Genomic DNA, 18496 nt, shown 5'->3' on the forward strand with positions numbered 1-18496 from the left:
TCCGTTCAGTGAGTGTTCCCTGAACTCCTCTCTTGTCCTCCTCTGTCACAGCCCCCTGCCTTAACTTTCTATAGCATGTGTCACTCTCTAAAATTATTTTTTGATCTATTTGTTGTGTGGTTCTCTTGTCTATCTCTCCACTAGATTATCAGCCCCACAGAGGGGGGACTATGTTGCTCCTGTTCAGTGCTGACTCTCCAGAACCCAGAACAATTCCAGAATAAACCACATACCACGTGCATGTTAATGTCATCGTCATTATCTTCCAGTGTCACTGAGAGGCAGGTACTGTCAGATAGCTTGAGTTCAAACCCTGGCTCTGCTGCTAACAAGCTGCATACTAGGGAAGTTACTTAACCCTCCCATGCCTCAGTTTCCCTAAGTAACCATGGGAGTGTATTGAGTGAATATATGTGAAACACTTTGGAAGGATTCTAGCATATAAACGCTTCATAGCATTAGTTATAATTATTTAGTCAAGGCTAGCCCCGGGCCAAACTCTCTGTCTCCAAACCCCATCGTCACTCCCACGCTGCTGGTCTACTCCCCCCCACTCACTGTCAGCCCCGTTTGATAGAGGTCCCTGACGTCCTTAGACTTCCCCAGCCTCTGAGAGCCTCCAGCCACACACCCACCAGGAGTGCCCTCTGGGGCCATGCACCATGCTCCAGAATGAGCTTCTGGCTCCAACACCCTATCATCACCTCTCCACAGAACGGTCTCCATCCCGTTCCTGAGGACTAAAACAGCCGATCAACCGAACTGCATCTGAGTATTTAAGCACACCTGCCATTTCCCTTGACAAAGTAGTCCCTGGATCGTCCCACATTGGCAGAAGAGTAAAAAGCTCATGGTGAGTAGACTCGGCTGGAAGGCCCAGTCCCACGTCCTCCAGAACTCCTGCTCCTTGGGGACCTCTCCGTAATGACCACAGTCACCACGCATGGGCTCAAAGGGAATGGCCCAGGTGCAGGCACCGGATGCCCCATTTCCCCACAAGACAGCCGAGGGCAGGTTGCAACGTTTATCAACTCTCCTCAGGCTCAGGGATGATTAGCCTCTCAGGCCCTCAGTGCCACCCTCATGATGCATCCTCAGCTGTATAGAGAAGGAATAATTTGGGGTGCCTGGGTGACTCTGTCAGTTGAATATCAGATTTCTGCTCAGGTCCTGAACTCACGGTTCATGGGTTTGAGCCCCTCATCGACCTTACTGCTGTCAGCACGGAGCTCACTTTGGATTCTCTGCCACCCCCCCTCTCTGCCCCTTCCTCACTCACACACACACTCTCTCTCTCAACAATAAATAAACACTGAAAAAAAAAGAGAAGGAATAATTTCCTTCGGCTCTCTTAAGGTGGAGCTAGGAATTAAACTGACGTAAGACAGATCAGTAGGAGAAAAGCGCACACGTTTTATCTGATATTTTTACATGTACATGCAAGTCCTCAAAAGGAAAATAAAGACCTAAAGAAGGCATTGGGCCCCAAAGCCTGACCAATTGTGGGAATGTGGTAAGACAAGGTGCCTCGGGCTGGGGACAGTAAATTGTGCGGCAGTGACTGGGAAATACATGGGGGAAACCAATAAAAGATAAGTTATTTTAGTGGGCTGGTTTGTACAGAGCCTTTCCAGCATCAACTCTCTACACTCTCCAGTGATAAGAAAGTTCTCATCCTGGTACAGGGAGGGCATTTCTCTCAGGGGAAATTTTATCGCCCGCTTTTAGGTAGAAAGGGGAAAGTCAGGGAGCCCTTACTGCATTCGCTATTGAAGTGCCTTCAGCTCAGAATAATCCGTATACTAAAGCTGCATGTGACAAGTGAGGGGGATATCTTCTGATCCCCTGCAGCTGGAACACTCTTTCTTCTCTCCTTCTCCTGGCTGTATCCACTCACAGTGTCTGTCTGCAAATCTTTGTGTATATCCACTTCCTCCAGGAAGCCTTCCCTGATAGCACAAGCTGGAATTCCTTTCCTGCACCTCCTGTCCGGGCCCCCGTTCACACAATATCACCTGATGCCCTGTCTGATCCCCTGAGAGGGGCCACGGTAATCTTATCCTAATTGCTATCTCCAGCATGGGGCCTGGCATAGAGCGAGCCTTTTCTTACTATTTGTTGAGCTGCTAAAGAAAAATTTATTTCAGCTCCAGTGCTCAGATGATGTGTTTCTTGTTTCTGGTTAAAAAACTAAGCTGCTGGGGAGCCTGGGTGGCTCAGTCGGTTAAGCTTCTGACTTCGGCTCAGGTCATGATCTTGTGTTTCCTGAGTTCGAGCCCTGCATCGGGCTCTGTGCTGACAGCTTGGAGCCTGGAGCTGCTTCAGATTCTGTGTCCCCCCCTCTCTCTTCCCCTCCCCTGCTCGCACTCTGTCTCTCTCTCTCAAAAATAAACACCAAAAAAAAAATTTTTTTTTAAAACTCAGCTGCTGACGTACTGTTGGAAAACAGATTTCTGTGAAACGTGAAAAAGTGAAGAGCATTAAGGAAAAACAGGAAGATATTTGTCTCCATTGTCCTACCTGTGGCTCCCAGGCTCTGCCCCCAGACTTTTTCCCATAGCCAGTGCTGCCCTGAGAGACGTCCAGGAGGTGAAAATAGTCTGCAGTGGGTTGGGCTGCACCACTCAGCTCAGGTCTGCGGCAAAACATGTCATCTCACTTCATCTTTATTTGATAGATATTTTTAATTTGAATGGATGATTTTAATTAGGTATTAAATAAGTGTCAATGAAACAAGTATAAAGTAAAAGTGTTCATTCTCTTTGAAAATATTAAGACATGATAAAGACCTTAATAACATTTTATGTTTACTCCTCTCTTACCCCTCCTTCACCATTTTGTTCCCCATCATTTCTGACCCCTCCTGGGATAGTGGGTGGGAGGTGGGGAGGAGGGGAGAAGTGAGGCATTAGGGGGGAAAGAAACCTCCTCCTTGTCAGGTACTGTCATAAACTGACATGGCTCTCTCTGAGACGAGAAGGTGTTGGAAACTGAATCTTCCTCTCGTGGGGCAGGAATGGGTTCGTAGCAGATACCCCCAGTCAGTGGGGGCACTCTCTTGTAGTCCCCTTGACAAGAACACCTGCATCTATCCTCTGGTTGATCTGTTACTCCTCTCTGTAAAGGCCTTTTCACGGTGGCCCCTTCCGGGACACCCAGGAAAAGAGGCAAAAAGGAAAGGAGGCTAAAGCAATGAGCTAGCTAGGGAAGAACACCCTGACTATGTAAACAGTGAGCATAAAGGCTCTAAGCTGAGCATGCCTGAGGAACAGCAAGGAGGCCCATTTGGCTGGAGCACAGCGAGCAGGGGGGCGGCAGGAGGAGATGAAGGTAGAGAACAGCAGGGACTGGTGGGCACGGGGCCTGTAGGCCAGGACCTTGGCTTTACTCTGTGTGGGGTGGACGGCAAGCCATGGGAGGATTCTGCCAGGAGGACTGACATGATCTGAATTTAGCTTTAAAAGGATGAGTCAGCCACTGTGTGGAGGATAGATGTGGGGAAAAGGGGGAATGGGAAAGGCCGAATGACGGAGATTAACCGGGAGGCTTTGCAGTCATCCAGGTGAGAACCAGTAGTGGCTCAGACCAGGCTGGAAGTGCTGAAGGGAGTGAGAGGGGGATGTGGCATCCTTTGGAAGTAGAGTCAACAGAATCCCTGGCAGACTGGATCAGAAGTATGAAAGAAAGAGAAGAATCAAAGCTGACTCCAAAGTTTTGGGCCTCAGCAAATTCGTGGAAGGAGAGTGTTTGCCTGAGGGAGACTGCGTGTTGATGATAAGGACGGAATCAGGAGATTGTTTGGATGTGATAATTTTGAGATGTTAGATTATCAATTGGCAAAGTCACGCAGGCAGTTGGATGCATGAGTCAGGGGCTCAGGGAGAAGATCATGCTGGAGATATCAATTTTGGAGTCATCAGGATGTAGATGCCATATAAAGTCATGAGACTGAACTGGTCAAAAGGCAATGAAAGTAAATAAAGAGGAGAGGAGGTCCAAGGGCTAAACCTTGGAGCCTCCAACCTTAAGATATGGAGATACAGAGAAACTGCAAAGACTCTGAGAAAAGCACCCAGTAGGCAGGGGAATCAGCAGTATCTCAGAAGCCAGTATGAAGCAAGTCTTCAGGAATGACCGACTGTATCAAATGCTACAGGGGTGGAGAAGATGCATTGACCACTGGCAACATGGGATCACTGGGGACCTTGACAATGGCCCTTTGGGCAGAGTGAAACCTGATTCAGTGTGGCCAAAAGAGAATGGGGAGGAGAGGAAGCAGAGACTGTGGCACAAATCTTTTGAAGACTTTGCTCTAAAGGACAAAAGAGAGGCAGTAGCTAGATGTGGGAGGGAGATGTGAAGTCAATGGAGGTTTGGAGGTTTGTTTTGTTTTTAAGATCGGAGACATTAGAGCATGTTTGTATGATAACTGGAATAATAATGTAGGAGAAAGAGAAGAGACTTGCCAGAGTGAAGTGCTTAGGTGGGCAAGAAAGGATTAAATCTAGAGAGCATCAAAAGGGACTGATCTCAGATCATGGGCATCATGATAGAGTAGAGTAAATGGGCATCAATACAAGCAGGATGGCCAGGATAGCATGTGGGAGCTCTATTCATGTTCTCTATGAAATACGGACTGAGATCATCAGCAGAGAGTGAGGAGGGAGACGAAGGTTGGAGGAAAGAGGAGAAGGTGTGAAATAGTTTAGGAGAGTGGAAAATGGAGGCAGATTGCAAAAACAAAAGCTCACTTGAGATCACTAGTTATGGAGTTAAGTGAAACCAACCAGCATGGTTGTTTTTCCAGCCAACTGAGCAACCCCAGAGGAGGCATGGAATCGACACAGACTTCAAAGAATTGTGATAAAATACCTTTTTTAAAAAATTTTGTTTTAACACCAAAGATGTTTAACGCATCTGCAAAGTATATTGGGAAAAGTGAAATAGAAACTCTCAAAGAATGAAAGTAAAAATTTAATGTAATTTCATTTAACTTAAAGTTAAAAAAAAAGGAAAGAAACTCTCACATGTATCAGGTAAGACTGTAAATTGGTGCAATTAACTTCAGAAATCATTTCCTAAGTCTTCAAAATATTCATTTTGCCCTTCTTCCGTGAAACAGATGTTTACAAAGTCACAACATGAAAAAATCCTCAAGATATAAAGTCATGCGCTAACAACAAGCAGGATAAAATACATTTTGAAAAGTCACAGGGAAAATCCCAAAATGTTGATTGTAGTTATCTTTGGCTAGTAGGATTATAGATTATTTTCATTTTTTTCATTATTGCTTCTTGTATTTTCCAAAATGGGATGTATTTCTGCCAAATCAGAAAAAGAAAATACTATGTTTAAAAATATGATCCTTCCTGGGGCGCCTGGACGGCTCAGCTGGTTAAGCAGCTGACTTCGGCTCAGATCATGATCTCATGGTTCGTGAGTTTGAGTCCGACATCAGGCTCCCCACTGACAGTACCGATGGAGCCTGCTTGGGATTCTCTCTCTCTCCCCCTCTCTCTGCCCCTCCCCCATTTGTGCTTCTCTCTCAAAATAAATAAATAAACTTAAAAATATATATACGGTCCTTTCTGAAAGCAGGAGGATGGATTTGAAGGCAACAGAGTTTTTCCCAATCCTGAGATTCACGTAGAGTCTCCACAGTCTGGTATTTCAGACTGTGCCAATTCCAGGCACATCCAAAAACTCCCTCTCAGTCTGTTTACCTCATCAGAGTTAAACACCCTAAAGTTTTAACCTAAAGATAAAAGGAGTATTTCATGTACAATGAACTATTCATTCAAGGTGTAATAACAGATTCTTATTCTAGAGTGATCAGCGTCTCCCAACTCCTTCCTTTCCAGACTTGCCCCAGCCCTCGCCAGAATGTAGAGAAGGCTTTCTGAACTTGGGAACATCTAAATCCAGGAGGTATCCTGCCCAAGGTTTGTCAAATTATTTTACTTATAAATTCACCAAAGAAAGCATTAGAGTGCATTAAAAGAAACTTCTAGGAATGTATCAATCAGCTGTTGATAACATATGTTATGTTGGTAACATAACAAACAACCATAGAATGTCAACAGCACACAATAAAAAGCATGCATTTCATTCGTGCATTTGTGTATTGGCTGGAGCCAATCTGATACAGGCTGAGCTCATCTGGGCAGCTCTAAGCTGCAAACTGGGACCAGATCTGCTCCATGCATCTCTTATCCTCCTTAGACCAGTGGGCTAACTTGGCATATTCTCATGATGGCAGGGGGGAAATGTATGAAAAATTAAGCCCAACCATGCAAGTAGATGTCAAGTGCCTGCTTGGATGTCTGTTAACAGCCCATTGGCCAAAACAAGTCACATGACAACAACAAATAAGTTATCTCTAGTGGAAGGAACTGCAGAATCACAGGGAAAAAGCATGTGAATACCTGGGAGGAGTGAAGAACCTGAGCCAATAAATCAGCCTACCACTAGCAGTAAAGAAAGAAAAATTTAAAAATGCAAACATGGTAGGTAGAAATTAATTTACAAAGACTTAATTCCTTAATCAAAATCTAATTGTGGATAGCTCCTATTTCTAGTTACTTTCTCAACACACCTGTTGAAACTCTACCCCCAAAGCCCCTGTATTCAGTCCTTGAGCGGCATTTCTCATACCCATCTCTTCCAGAGGAATGAGTTGAGCCAGACTCCCAGGCTAGATCGGTCAGCAGGTTAATGGACATCAGCCTAGGGAAAAAAAAGAAATCTTGGCTTTACTATCCTGGGTATACTAGCGTCTGAAGCCCCTCTAAGCCCTCCAAACCAGCCTCAATGCCATCCAGTCTGCCCGGCATTCCAAAGCCCCATCAAGTGATGAGGAAACAGGTCTAAAGGGTCATTTCTCTAATCTTTCCTGGAGGCTGGAGGCTGAAGCCTGAGCTACATACTTCAGGTTCCTTCAGTGGGAGATGAGGTTTGGGAGTTCTGTCATCATAGGGAGACCACCATCCATCTGAAACACCCAAAAAGAACATGCCTTAATGGGCATTAGAATATTCTTTTTTTTTTTTTTTTTTAAATTTTTTTTTCAACGTTTATTTATTTTTGGGACAGAGAGAGACAGAGCATGAACGGGGGAGGGGCAGACAGAGAGGGAGACACAGAATCGGAAACAGGCTCCAGGCTCTGAGCCATCAGCCCAGAGCCCGACGCGGGGCTCGAACTCCCGGACCGCGAGATCGTGACCTGGCCGAAGTTGGACACTTAACCGACTGTGCCACCCAGGCGCCCCTAGAATATTCTTAATACAGCCAGAAATTGTCTCCCTCCACCTCCCCCACCTCCTCCCCCCCCCACTCACCCCACTCTTTCTCTTTCTGCCTTTCCTTCTCCTTCTTCTTTTCAAGCCCGCTTCCCAACTGACCTGAACCTTCAACAAAGGCCCAGCGTCAGTCCAACCACACAACCTGGGGCCCAGAAGTGCACCACAGTAATGATTTATATCCCAATGTCACATTCGTGTCACTCACACAAGTCAAGAGTTCCTTGTTCTGCTGTGAAACGTGGTGGTGGCCAGTGCTGGACTGTGGGGTCAGACAGACCCGGATGGAAACCCGTCTCCCTCCTCTTACCTATCATGTGACCTTAGGCAAATTGCTTAACCCCTCAGAGGGCTTTTGCGGTCTCAGCAATAACATGCAAAAATGCAGGTGTCTGTGGCCAGTGACCTTAAATGTGAAACAACGGTCACCCAGCAACAAGTCAGAAACACCTGGTGGTATCTGTTAGATGTCACCACATGGCACAAACCAGCTCTTTCCTTCTGCATCACCGGTGGACCTACAAACTGTTTCGTGCAACTGGTTAAGATACTAGTTGCCCTCACAGCTCCACGTTTAAAATAAAGTGTACCTTCTTTTAGTCAATTTAATGTATTTCCTAGCACCCTTGATTCAATTCAATAAAGACGATGTGTGGGGTGTTTACACTGTGGCAGATATTGTTGGTGCTTAAAAGGCAGAAAGAAAGAAAACAGGCACTTTTTTAGTTCTTGCTGTGATAAACAACTTTCTGGGTATTTATAACCCCTGCGCTGCTCTGTTTAAAGCAGGTGGATCCAGAGGAAGATTATTTGTGTGGCTAGGAGTAAGGGGGTCAACTGGAAAATACTAATGTTTCATGTAAGGAAACTGAGACCATTTCAGCAGACTAAGACAACAGAAGTTGATTTCTCACTCCTGTATCAGCCCAGGGTGATGTTCCTGGTCAGCGAATGGCTTCCTTCCACACGGTGATTCCAGAACCCAGGTTCCTTCCATCTCGTGAACCTGTCATCCTTTACAGCCTCAAAGTCCCTCCCTCTCAAACTACAGAGGGAAAGAGAGAAACATGGAGAACACCCACCCACTCCTTAAACGCTCCACTCAGAAGCAACATGCATCACTTCTACCTACAGTCCATGGGCAGGAAGTAATCATATGGCCACTCTTGGATACAAGGAAGGCAGGAAAATGTAATCCTCGCTCCTGTTGAGACGGTAACAATTCTACACTGTACAAAGAGAAGCATAGGCTTTGGGCAAATCGCCAGCTACCTATGTATGCGTGTTAATACAGCGTCCTATTTCCGTTTGTCTATTTCCCCCACTCTGACATGAGCTCCATAAGAGCCGGTATTTGGGTGGTGACTGCAAAAGAGAAAGAGAAGGAGAGATGAAATAGAACATGACAAAACTCTGCTACAATAACCAGACTTATTCATTGTATTTTTTTCAATAGCACAAAAATTGTCCACCTTGTGGCTCCCGTTTACAAGTATTTTCACCTGTGTGATCTCATGCAATTCTCTTAATAAGCCTCAGATTAATTAGGACACATATTTTATGCCAGAAACTCAAACTCAAATGGATTAAATAACTTGCCCAAAGTCGTCCAACTAGGAAGTAGCAGAGTCACTACTCAAGGCAGTTCCCCTAAGTCGTACTTCAGCCGTATTCTCCCTATTCCACGCTAGTTTAAAAATAAGGAGCTATTAGTTTCATCTTCTAACTACCATTTGCGCCAAGAAGGCCCGGGAAGCGTCTCTTAGCTGCTTCTAACATGAACTCCTTACTCAGTTTAGGCCAAGCCTCAATTTACCAGGTGCCAGGCCCAAACCAGCTCCCAGGGGAACCTGGTGGGGGGACACTACTCACACCTCCCAGCAGCTAATGGGGTAATGGAGGAGACAGGTTGTACAAACCTGGTTGTGGCTGAAGCAGAGTGAGACACGGGTGCTGTGCTGGGGAGACAGATGTGAAGCTAAGGCGGCAGTCATGGCTTCCAGTTGGCATGAATCTCATCCCAGTAAATTTGGCTACCCTGAGAATGAGGCTGGGGGGCTGCCAGATTAGCTGTCTGTATTGCTTGGCTCCTGAAGAAGCTGGTTCAATGCACTCTTCAGGTACTTTCTGTGTTTCTGCTTTTCCACATTTGCTCAGGGCCTAGCCTGGGAAGCAGGGCCCCGGAGCTCCACTCATCAGCCCCTTCCTTCCCTGGAAGTCAGATGTTAACCATGGCAACACTGACCTTGGTTCTGAGAGTGTCAGCCATTGGCTGGAAGATGAGTGACAAAGAGCAAAGTCTCTGAAATTTCTGCCTAATCAAAGTCCCAAAGAAGCCAACCTCTGAGCCTTGAGTGGCAGGAGACGAACTGACCCAGAACTTTCCTTGGGGGCTGGCTGGGATGACAAAAAAGAGCAGACACTTAACCCCAAAGGGCCCAGACGAGGTCCTGCTCTGCCGCTCTCCGCCGCCATGACTGGAAGCCTCAGTTTCTTCGTCTGTAGACTGGCAATGATAACGCCTGCTCATTGGGCTGCCCTGAGAATGAGGAGAGGCCACCCATGGCACAGGCCTCACATGTGGTACTGAATTCCTGCCACAAAGAGCTCTTACACAGCTTCTCTTTATTTTTTTTTAATGTTTATTCATTTTTGAGAATGTGCACGAACAGGGTAGGGGCAGAGAGAGGGAGACAGAGGATCCAAAGTAGGCTCTGCACTGACAGCAGAGAGTCTGACGCAGGGCTCAAACTCACAAACCATAAGATCATGACCTGAGCCAAAGTCAGACACTTCACCAACTGAGCCACCCAGGCGCCCCACAGAGCTTGTCTTTAAAAGCTCTAGAGTGGGCTCACTCCAGCATTGCGTTCACGGAAACATCCCTCCTTAAGTGGCCTTCTTTGAAGATTACTTCACACTCCTTAAATGCCAAACTTATCTATTTAAATCCCAGAACAGGATGTCCTTGCCTCTGGAAACCCCAGTGTGACCTCTGAGGCTATGGTGCTATGCTGCAAACAGTGCGCTTCGCGTGACAGTCCCCTCATCCCATGGCCAAATGAGACATAGCTGAAATGGTGACTCTAGGCGGGGCCCACATCAGGTTCTCATTGTTAGCCTGCCTCACAGCCTCTGTGCACAGAGGCACCAGTTCACACACTGTTCAGCTGTCAAGGTGGAATTGAGTGGAATCGAAAGTGGAACAGCTCAAGAGGCCCGCAGTGAGGACCGGAGGGAAACCTGGAAGGAACAGCCACAGGACCGGAAAAACCTTATTAGATCAAAGACACCCCCCTTCCTTCAGAAAGACTCTTCCCTACACCCTTTCAGGCAAATGATTATCTAGCCTTTAAAAACAAAAAAGCCTCAGGAGAAAGCAAACCCCAGCCCTCCCACAAACTCACCACCCATTGGTGTGTCCAGCTTAGCCCAAGATCCCTAGTCCATCCTTGGTGATATGGAAAGCAGGCAGCCTCCCTTAAGTGGCCTTAAATTCCCATTCAGTCGTTCGGGAAAGCAGGACAATGTAAACCCAGCCCTTTGAAAGGAGAGTTTTCTTTCCTGACACCTCATACCTCCCCTCAGACCATCTCCATGTTCCCTGTGTCTCTCCTGGACCATGCAGCCACTAAGAGACTCAGAAAACCAGTGTCTGAGCTCGGGCCAAGAAACACAAGCCAGGTGCTTCTCATCTTAAGAGAAATAAAGTAATGATTGTGTAGTGCAAAGTCTTAATTATCAGGAGAAAATGCTAATCCAACCTTTCAGATCATGGTAGTACATCTGTCTCTTTATTTCCAAGGAGGGAACAGTTTTACCTTCCAGAACAGGGCTGAAGACAACACGAACAGAATCCTAAACCCCAGGGTGTGGCAGGATTGAAAAGGCAGAATTCGCACAAAGAATCGCAAATTACAAACGGTGCAGCCTGAAAAACACCCTGCAGCAACCCGCCAAGGAGAAGCGATCTCTTCACCGTCTCAATCAAGATTTAAAAATCAGAGAAGGATCGAGATCTCATTTTCCCACGTGCCCTGGGACCTGTGAGGCTGTGGCCCCGAACCAGTGCCACAGCCCCTCTGAGGGCAGGCTCTAATCTTAGCACAACGGGCCTCCTCAAATCAGAGCGACCTCCCTTCCCAGGCAGTTTCCTTGTCTGTGTGCTCCCTGGCTCCCTAGCCTGCCGCCGGCCTTATGCAACTTCTCTTATCTGTGCACAAGCAATTGCAAACAAATGTCCTTCCGGGCACAGCTAATCTCTCTATCAGTCCTGGATCACTTGAGATTGTGATGGTTAATTATAATGGTTTGGGGAGCTCATTTTCCCCATGGTACATTTACGTCTCTGATTTCCCCTTCCTGAAACTTGTCGTCTGAGACTTTTGTCTAAGGGTCACCTAAACCTTTGGCCCCAGCGTCCAGTTTCTGATGCCTAAAATGAGGCAGCCTCATTTTAGATGAGGCTTTTTGTGTATCAGCCCAAGGAAATAGAGCCAGTCAGGGGCAAAGGTGGGACAAGGGATCAGATGGCAGACCTTGTTCCATCTGAAAGGTGTGCTGCTGACCCGCCTTCCAGAATGATCCTGAACTCCGTGTTCTTTTAAGATTCCTTTCCTTTGAGTCTGCTCACCTACCGCCACCCTCACTGGGTAAGTCATGGGTAAGAATGTTTCCCACACTCCTCTGCAGCTCCCTGAGTTATCCCAGGAACTCGCTCCACACTCCCTCTTTTCTGAGCAGGGCATCTTCTCACTCAGAATCCCTCCTGTCACGACACTGCTGCTCCCTTCCCCTCGTGGCTCTCAGGGCCTCCTTCCAGCAGCAGCAGACCCTGCCTGCCAGATACCCTTGACAAGTGAGGGGTCACACTCTGGTCCTCTCCCTCCCAGACCTGTTCTTGGCTGAGCATGGGCTTCCTTTGGCTTAGAATCTACAACCAAGCCTTGACTCTTCTGATTCCAGAACAGGCTTTGGCCCTGGGCCTAGGACAACAGGTCAAATGCCTCCTGGGAGCACGTAGGAATGGGCCCTTCCCCATATGCTGCATGAAACCTCAAATACAAAGGTGATCCTGTTTTGAAATGTTGATAAGCAAGGACAAGCCCATAGGTGAGCAGGCCAGTCCAGGCCTAGGAAGCAGAACTGTCCAGTGAGCAGCTCAACACCAGATCCTCCAGGGATCTGGAACGGCTTAGCTTTTTCCCCTGGGCCTTCCAAACCAGAACCCACATTTTCATCTCTTTCCTTCCAACTAATCCATAACATACACATGCACACACGTGCACATACATGCACACCCACGCGTACACACACGTGCACATGTACACATATATGCATTCGTTCACATGTTCAGATACACACAGTATGTTAACAATATTCTGTCACCATGGGGCTCAGAAGATTTTACTGACTTGGGAATTTTTGAGTTCTAGGAAAAAGTATTAACACTGTGTCGGGATCAGGGTCGGCTTAACATCAGACATCTCCCTGGAGAGACTAGGACGTCTGCCTCTTCTCCCTACTATCAGTGAGGGTGTCTGAAGTTCCACCACTAAAGATTTGTTTCTTTGGGCCTCAAAGCTCTCTCTGTCTTCAGAGGTCCCTTTTCCCCCTATAAATGATAAGCAGTTGGGAAAGGCTTGTTATGGGCCCTCCAGCTGCAATCTTGGTCCTGGATCAATTCTTCAGATGCTTTGGTAGGGTGGGAGCAAGGCCCTGGGGAAGGGAAAGCAGAAAAAAACCTACAAGGGAAGTGAGAGGACAGCACAGACAAGACAAATGAGCACCCATGGACGCTGTCTCACTCCTGATCTGCCTGCGCTGTGCAAGAGGTGAGAAATTTCACCCATGCCCTCAACAGGTATAGACTGAGCACTTACTATGTGCCGGGAGCCATGTCAAGCACTGGGGATACTATGGCAAGCCAAACCAGAGATGGTCCCTGCCTTCATGGAGTTTATGGTCTACTTGCAGGAGGGTGGGGAGAAATCAACCCCCAAAATCACACTAATGACCATTTCATTACAAACCAGGATGAGTGCACTTAAAGAGGGCTCTATAAGAATAGCAGTCAGGAACCAGCCTAGACTGGGGAAGGGGGTATGGGCAGGAAGGCTTTGTGAGGACATGATGCTTCAGCTAATTCTAAAGAAGTAGAATTAACGAGAAAAGCAGAGAAGAGTGAACACCCTAGGTAGTGGGAACTGCATGTGCAAAGGCCCCGTGGTAGAAAGAAACCACCTAATACTGCCATTGTGCATAATCCCTAACCTTTAGTAAACTTTGAACTTGAAGGAAAATGCTCCTTTCTAAAAATGTGTTTCCCTTTCCCTTTCCCCTTCCACTTAGCCCTGCACCTAAATCAACACCAAGCAATGCAGAGGTGAGCTATGCAGGAGAAAGCCTAAAAAAAACAAAAAAAACAAAAAAAAACACAGAGTTGCAGACAGCAGCTATGACAGCCATTTCCTGTTTGGTGTCTGTCACCACAAACCTTCTTAGCCAAATAAATTAGCACAGGAAAACATTTGGAGAAGGGTGTGGAAGAAACACATACTGAAAAACCAAGAAAAATAGCCCATCTGCTTTTCAGAGAAGAGCTCCAAGTCTGAGGTAGGGTCAGAGCCCACTCAACTGTAGGGGCTGAACTGGAGGCAGCTGAGGCCTCCAGGAAGAGAGGGGCCAGAATCCAGTCAGTGGCAAGGCTGCGGCTTGAAGCTTCTCTCCCTGCCCTTTGTCCTGTGCTCTCTCCCTGCCTCACTCCCTCTGGCCCTATCAGAGTAGATCTGCTGGCTTTCTTCTATCAGATGAGGAACTGGGTGGTTGCAACTGGCCTCTGGGACCCCTGTAGGGTAAGATGGAGCTTAATTTTGCCTTGGGTACAGGAGCCCAACGTCCTTTGATATGAGGGGGTGGGGGGAGGAAGAATACTAGACGCTTTACGTCTTCTATATTTGATCTTCCTTCACAAGGACCCTGGGAGACACAGACCTACACTCCCATTTTATAAATGAGGAAACAACCTCTGAAAGGAGATAAATATGCCCAAGATTGCCCAGATGCTGCATGGTATGGTGAGCTTTAACCTGGTCTAGTTTGAAAGCCCATACTCTCTCTTCCTTTGTCCCATCCCATACCCAGAAGGATATTTCTGTGGAGAAACTCAGGGTCCCCAGTCTTGACTGATTGCCAGTAGGCCACCCATCACCACCTTCTGTGGTGATGTGCCTTCTAACACTTGGGGCCAATGTTCTGTGTAGCCAGGCTCCATCATAATTTCCCAATAAGTCATGTCCATTGAACCAGTGAGGCACTCACCCTGTACTGCTCACCTGTTAGTGAGAAACTTCCATATTGTTTAAGCCACTATAATTGGCTTTGCTGATTCCAACAGCTTAGACTCAACCCTACCTAAGTATTTTATGTACTAATGTGCATAATTAATCTCAAAGTAGGGTACATATCATGCAGCATTTTTCAAGTACGTATGATCTTAATACCTATTTTTCAGAACAGGTTAGGAATGTGTTCCTTAAAAGTATTGAAAAAACTCTTTTCAACATACCCAGAGCCCCAAGCTGCGACATGACCCACAGCTTGCTTGTCTCCAGTTATTCATCTAACAGAGGTTTATAAAATATAAACTACCCTCACCCCAACAATTCCCTAAAGGAATTCGCTTTTTTTTTTTAAAGCATTTTTTTAAATGTTTATTTATTGTTGAGAGAGACAGAGTGTGAGCAGGGGAGGGGCAGAGAGAGAGGGAGACACAGAATCTGAAGCAGGCTCCAGGCTCTGAGCTATCAGCATAGAGACCAACACAGGGCTCGAATCCACGAACTGTGAGATCATGACCTGAACGAAAGTTGGACATTTAACCACCTGAGCCACATAGGTGCCCCAAGAATTCACTTCTTTTCCCCAAACCACTGACCCTACCCTCACAACAGCCCAAAAAACCAGATACCCTGCACTTCTAACTTTGGGAGTCCCGGTTCCAAGAGACCATAAAGAAAGAGCTGACAAATGCAGATAGGTCCACAATTCTGGAAGAGGCTACTAATAAAAATGACAGTGACAATGAACAGCCACTGGTATCCTGATGAAAAAGATTTATCCAAAGCAAATAAAGGTCCCAAACGTGAATAAGAAACAGTTCCACATAATGGAGAAGTTATGTTTAGACAACAAGCCAAGGGTTTGTTTGATTAAAAAAGAAAATATTCCCACAACTACCATCATACTTAATGGCAAAAGACCATCAGCTTTTCCTCCAAGATCAATAACAAGACTAGGTGTGCCTTCTCACCACTTATTTTCAACATTGTGCTGGGAGTTCTAGCCAGGGCAGTGAGGCAACAGAAAGAATGGAAGATGCATTCAGACTGAAAAAGAAGTGAAACTATTTCTGTTTGCAAATGGCATGATTTTGTATACAAAATCCGCACACACAAAACTACTCAAACTAATAAACAGTTACAGCAAGGCTGCAGGATACAAAATCAGTATGCAAAATCAAGTGTATTCTGTACAATAACAAAAACAATCTAAAAAAATTATGGAATGAAACAATTCTCAAATGTTTTCTTACGTTGTCATCAGAATGAATAAAATACTTAGGAATAAATTTGACCCAAAAAGGTGCAAAATTCATACAGTGAAAACTACAAAGCAGTTGAAAGAGATTAAGAAGACCTAAATAAATTGAAAGCTATTTCACATTCATGAATTAGAAGGAAGACATAATGTTGCTAAGATGGCAACCCAAACTGATCTAGAAATTCAGTGCAATCTCTAGGAAAATCCTAGCTGCCTTTTTTTATAGAAATTGACAAGCTGGGGCGCCTGGGTGGCGCAGTCGGTTGAGCGTCCGACTTCAGCCAGGTCACGATCTCGCGGTCTGTGAGTTCGAGCCCCGCGTCAGGCTCTGGGCTGAAGGCTCAGAGCCTGGAGCCTGTTTCCGATTCTGTGTCTCCCTCTCTCTCTGCCCCTCCCCCGTTCATGCTCTGTCTCTCTCTGTCCCAAAAGTAAGTAAACGTTGAAAAAAAAAAATTAAAAAAAAAAGAAAGAAATTGACAAGTTGATCCTGAAATTCACATAAAAATGCAACAAATCCAGAACAGCCAGTATAATCTTGCAGAAGAACAAAGTTGGAGGACACACACGTTCTGATTTCAAAATCTACTACAAAGCTACAGTAATGTAGTCTGTGTGGTACTAAAATAAGGGTAAACATATAGATCACTGGAAGAGAACTGAGAGTCCATCAATCAACCCATATTGATTTTCAACAAGGGAGCCAATAGAATTCAACGAGGAAAAAATAGTCTTTTCAACAAATAGTGCAATGACAACCGGATGTTTATACGTAAAAGAGTGAAGTTGGACCTCAGCTCACATCATATACAAAAATTAGCTCAAAGTCTTCAAAGACTTAAATGTAAGACTTGTATAATGTAAGAGTTGTAAAAAATTATGCAACTCCTAAAAAAAACCATGAGTAACTCTGTGACCTTGAATTAGGCAGTAATTTCTTAGATATGACACCACAAGCACAAGTGACAAAAGAAAAAACAAATTATGTGTCATCAAATTTAGAACTTTGGAGCTTCAAAGGACACACAAAAAAGGTGAAAACATGATTTACAAAATAGGAAAAAATATTTGCAAATCATATATCTGATAAGGGACTTGTATACAGAATACATAGAAAATAGAAAACTCCTACAACTCAATAATAATACAGACAACCTAATTTAAAAGTGGGCAAATGAGGGGAGCTTGGGTGGCTCAGTCAGTTAAGCATCCAACTTCAGCTCAGGTCAAGATCTCACAGTTCATGAGTTCAAGCCCTGTGTCGGGCTCTGTGCTGACAGCTCAAAGCCTGGAGCCTGCTTCAGATTCTCTCTGTCTCTCTGTTTCTCTCTCTCTCTCTCTCTCTCTCTCTCTGCCCTTCCCCTGCTTGCACTCTCTCAAAATAAATAAATAAATAAACTTTGTAAAAATGGGCAAAAGATTTTAATCAACATTTCTCCAAAGAAGATATACAAATAGCCAATAAGTACATAAGTAGATGTTTGACATCATTAGTTATCAGGGAAATGCAAATTAAAACCATAATAAAATACAACTTTACAACCAATAGGATGCCTTTATTCAAAAATACAGACAATAACAAGTGTTGGTGAGGATGTGGAGAAATGAGAACCCACGTATGTTACTGATGGGAATGTAAAAGGGAAAAGTTTGGCAATTCTGAAGAAGTTGAACATAGGATTATCAGATGACCTGGCAATTCCACTTCAAGTTATATTCCCAGGAGAAATTTTAAAATATGTCTACATAAAAATTTGTACATGAATATTCATAATGGCATTATTCATTAGCCAAAAAAGTAGAAACAACCCAAATGTTCCTCGACTAATAAATGGATAAACAAAATATGGCATATCCATACAGTGATTATTCACTCATTAAAAGGAATGAAGCACTGATTCATGCTCAACATGGATGAACCTGGAAAACAGCATGCTAAGGGAGAGAAGCCAGACCCAAAGGGTCACATACTGTATGATCCCACTAATTCCAAACATCCAGAATAGACTAATCCAGAGACACAGATAATTAGATACTGGCGATGGCTGCACAACTCTGTGAATATACTAAACATCACTGAATTGTACACTTACAGGGATGAATATTAAGGCATGTGAATTATATCTCAATAAAGAAATAAAGAAAATATTTGGGGCTCAACCCCAAAGTTTTCCCAGAACCTGAGGAAAAGACAAAGGTTAAAGAAAAGGCCATGGAGTTTTCTGATGCCCTAAAAAGCAGATCAAATATAATAGTTACCTCTTGAAGATATAAATAAAATTCCAAGGAGTTATGTTTTAGATTTGTGGCCTCTAGAAACAAAAGGATTGAGTTTGTAACTACCCTGATTCTGATTATCAAAGTAATGCTTGGTTGTTTTAGAGGTTTTAAAGATAGAAAAACATAGATAAGAAAATTATGAACTTCCCTGTTTTTGTTCTCTCTCCAGCCTCCCCAAAAGGCTGGTGGTGGGAAGTAGGGGTGGTCATTGCCTTCCACATGCAAAGCCCACCCTGTGGAAGACCTTGCGTCTGGACCCTCCAGCTCCACAGAAGCCACCTGAACCTAAGTATCAAGCCAGTGCCATCAGCTCTTCCC

At 45.1% G+C, this 18496-nt stretch overlaps 2 long non-coding RNA genes across 3 annotated transcripts in view; one reads left to right on the forward strand and one right to left on the reverse strand.

Annotated features, from left to right (window-relative positions):
* The window catches only part of LOC121013019 (uncharacterized), a 4446-nt gene extending 3457 nt beyond the window's left edge, over positions 1–989 (forward strand). Inside the window, exon 3 of the long non-coding RNA XR_005782463.1 lies at positions 715–989. This is a non-coding gene — a long non-coding RNA (uncharacterized LOC121013019). The remainder of the gene's footprint in view (positions 1–714) is intronic.
* The window catches only part of LOC121013018 (uncharacterized), a 21034-nt gene extending 11706 nt beyond the window's left edge, over positions 1–9328 (reverse strand). The window contains exons 1-3 of one of the 2 annotated variants that reach the window (XR_005782462.1): positions 7403–9320; positions 6655–6726; positions 2790–5321 (exon numbers count right to left, since the gene is read on the reverse strand). This is a non-coding gene — a long non-coding RNA (uncharacterized LOC121013018). Of the gene's footprint in view, positions 1–2789; positions 5322–6654; positions 6727–7339 lie in introns of those variants that run through there. The other variant, XR_005782461.1, reaches the window with a different exon arrangement.
* Positions 9329–18496: the final 9168 nt, after the last annotated feature.

The sequence above is a fragment of the Herpailurus yagouaroundi genome, unplaced genomic scaffold (assembly GCF_014898765.1).
Source record: "Herpailurus yagouaroundi ecotype Mexico unplaced genomic scaffold, PumYag 197, whole genome shotgun sequence".
Lineage (NCBI taxonomy): Eukaryota > Metazoa > Chordata > Mammalia > Carnivora > Felidae > Herpailurus > Herpailurus yagouaroundi.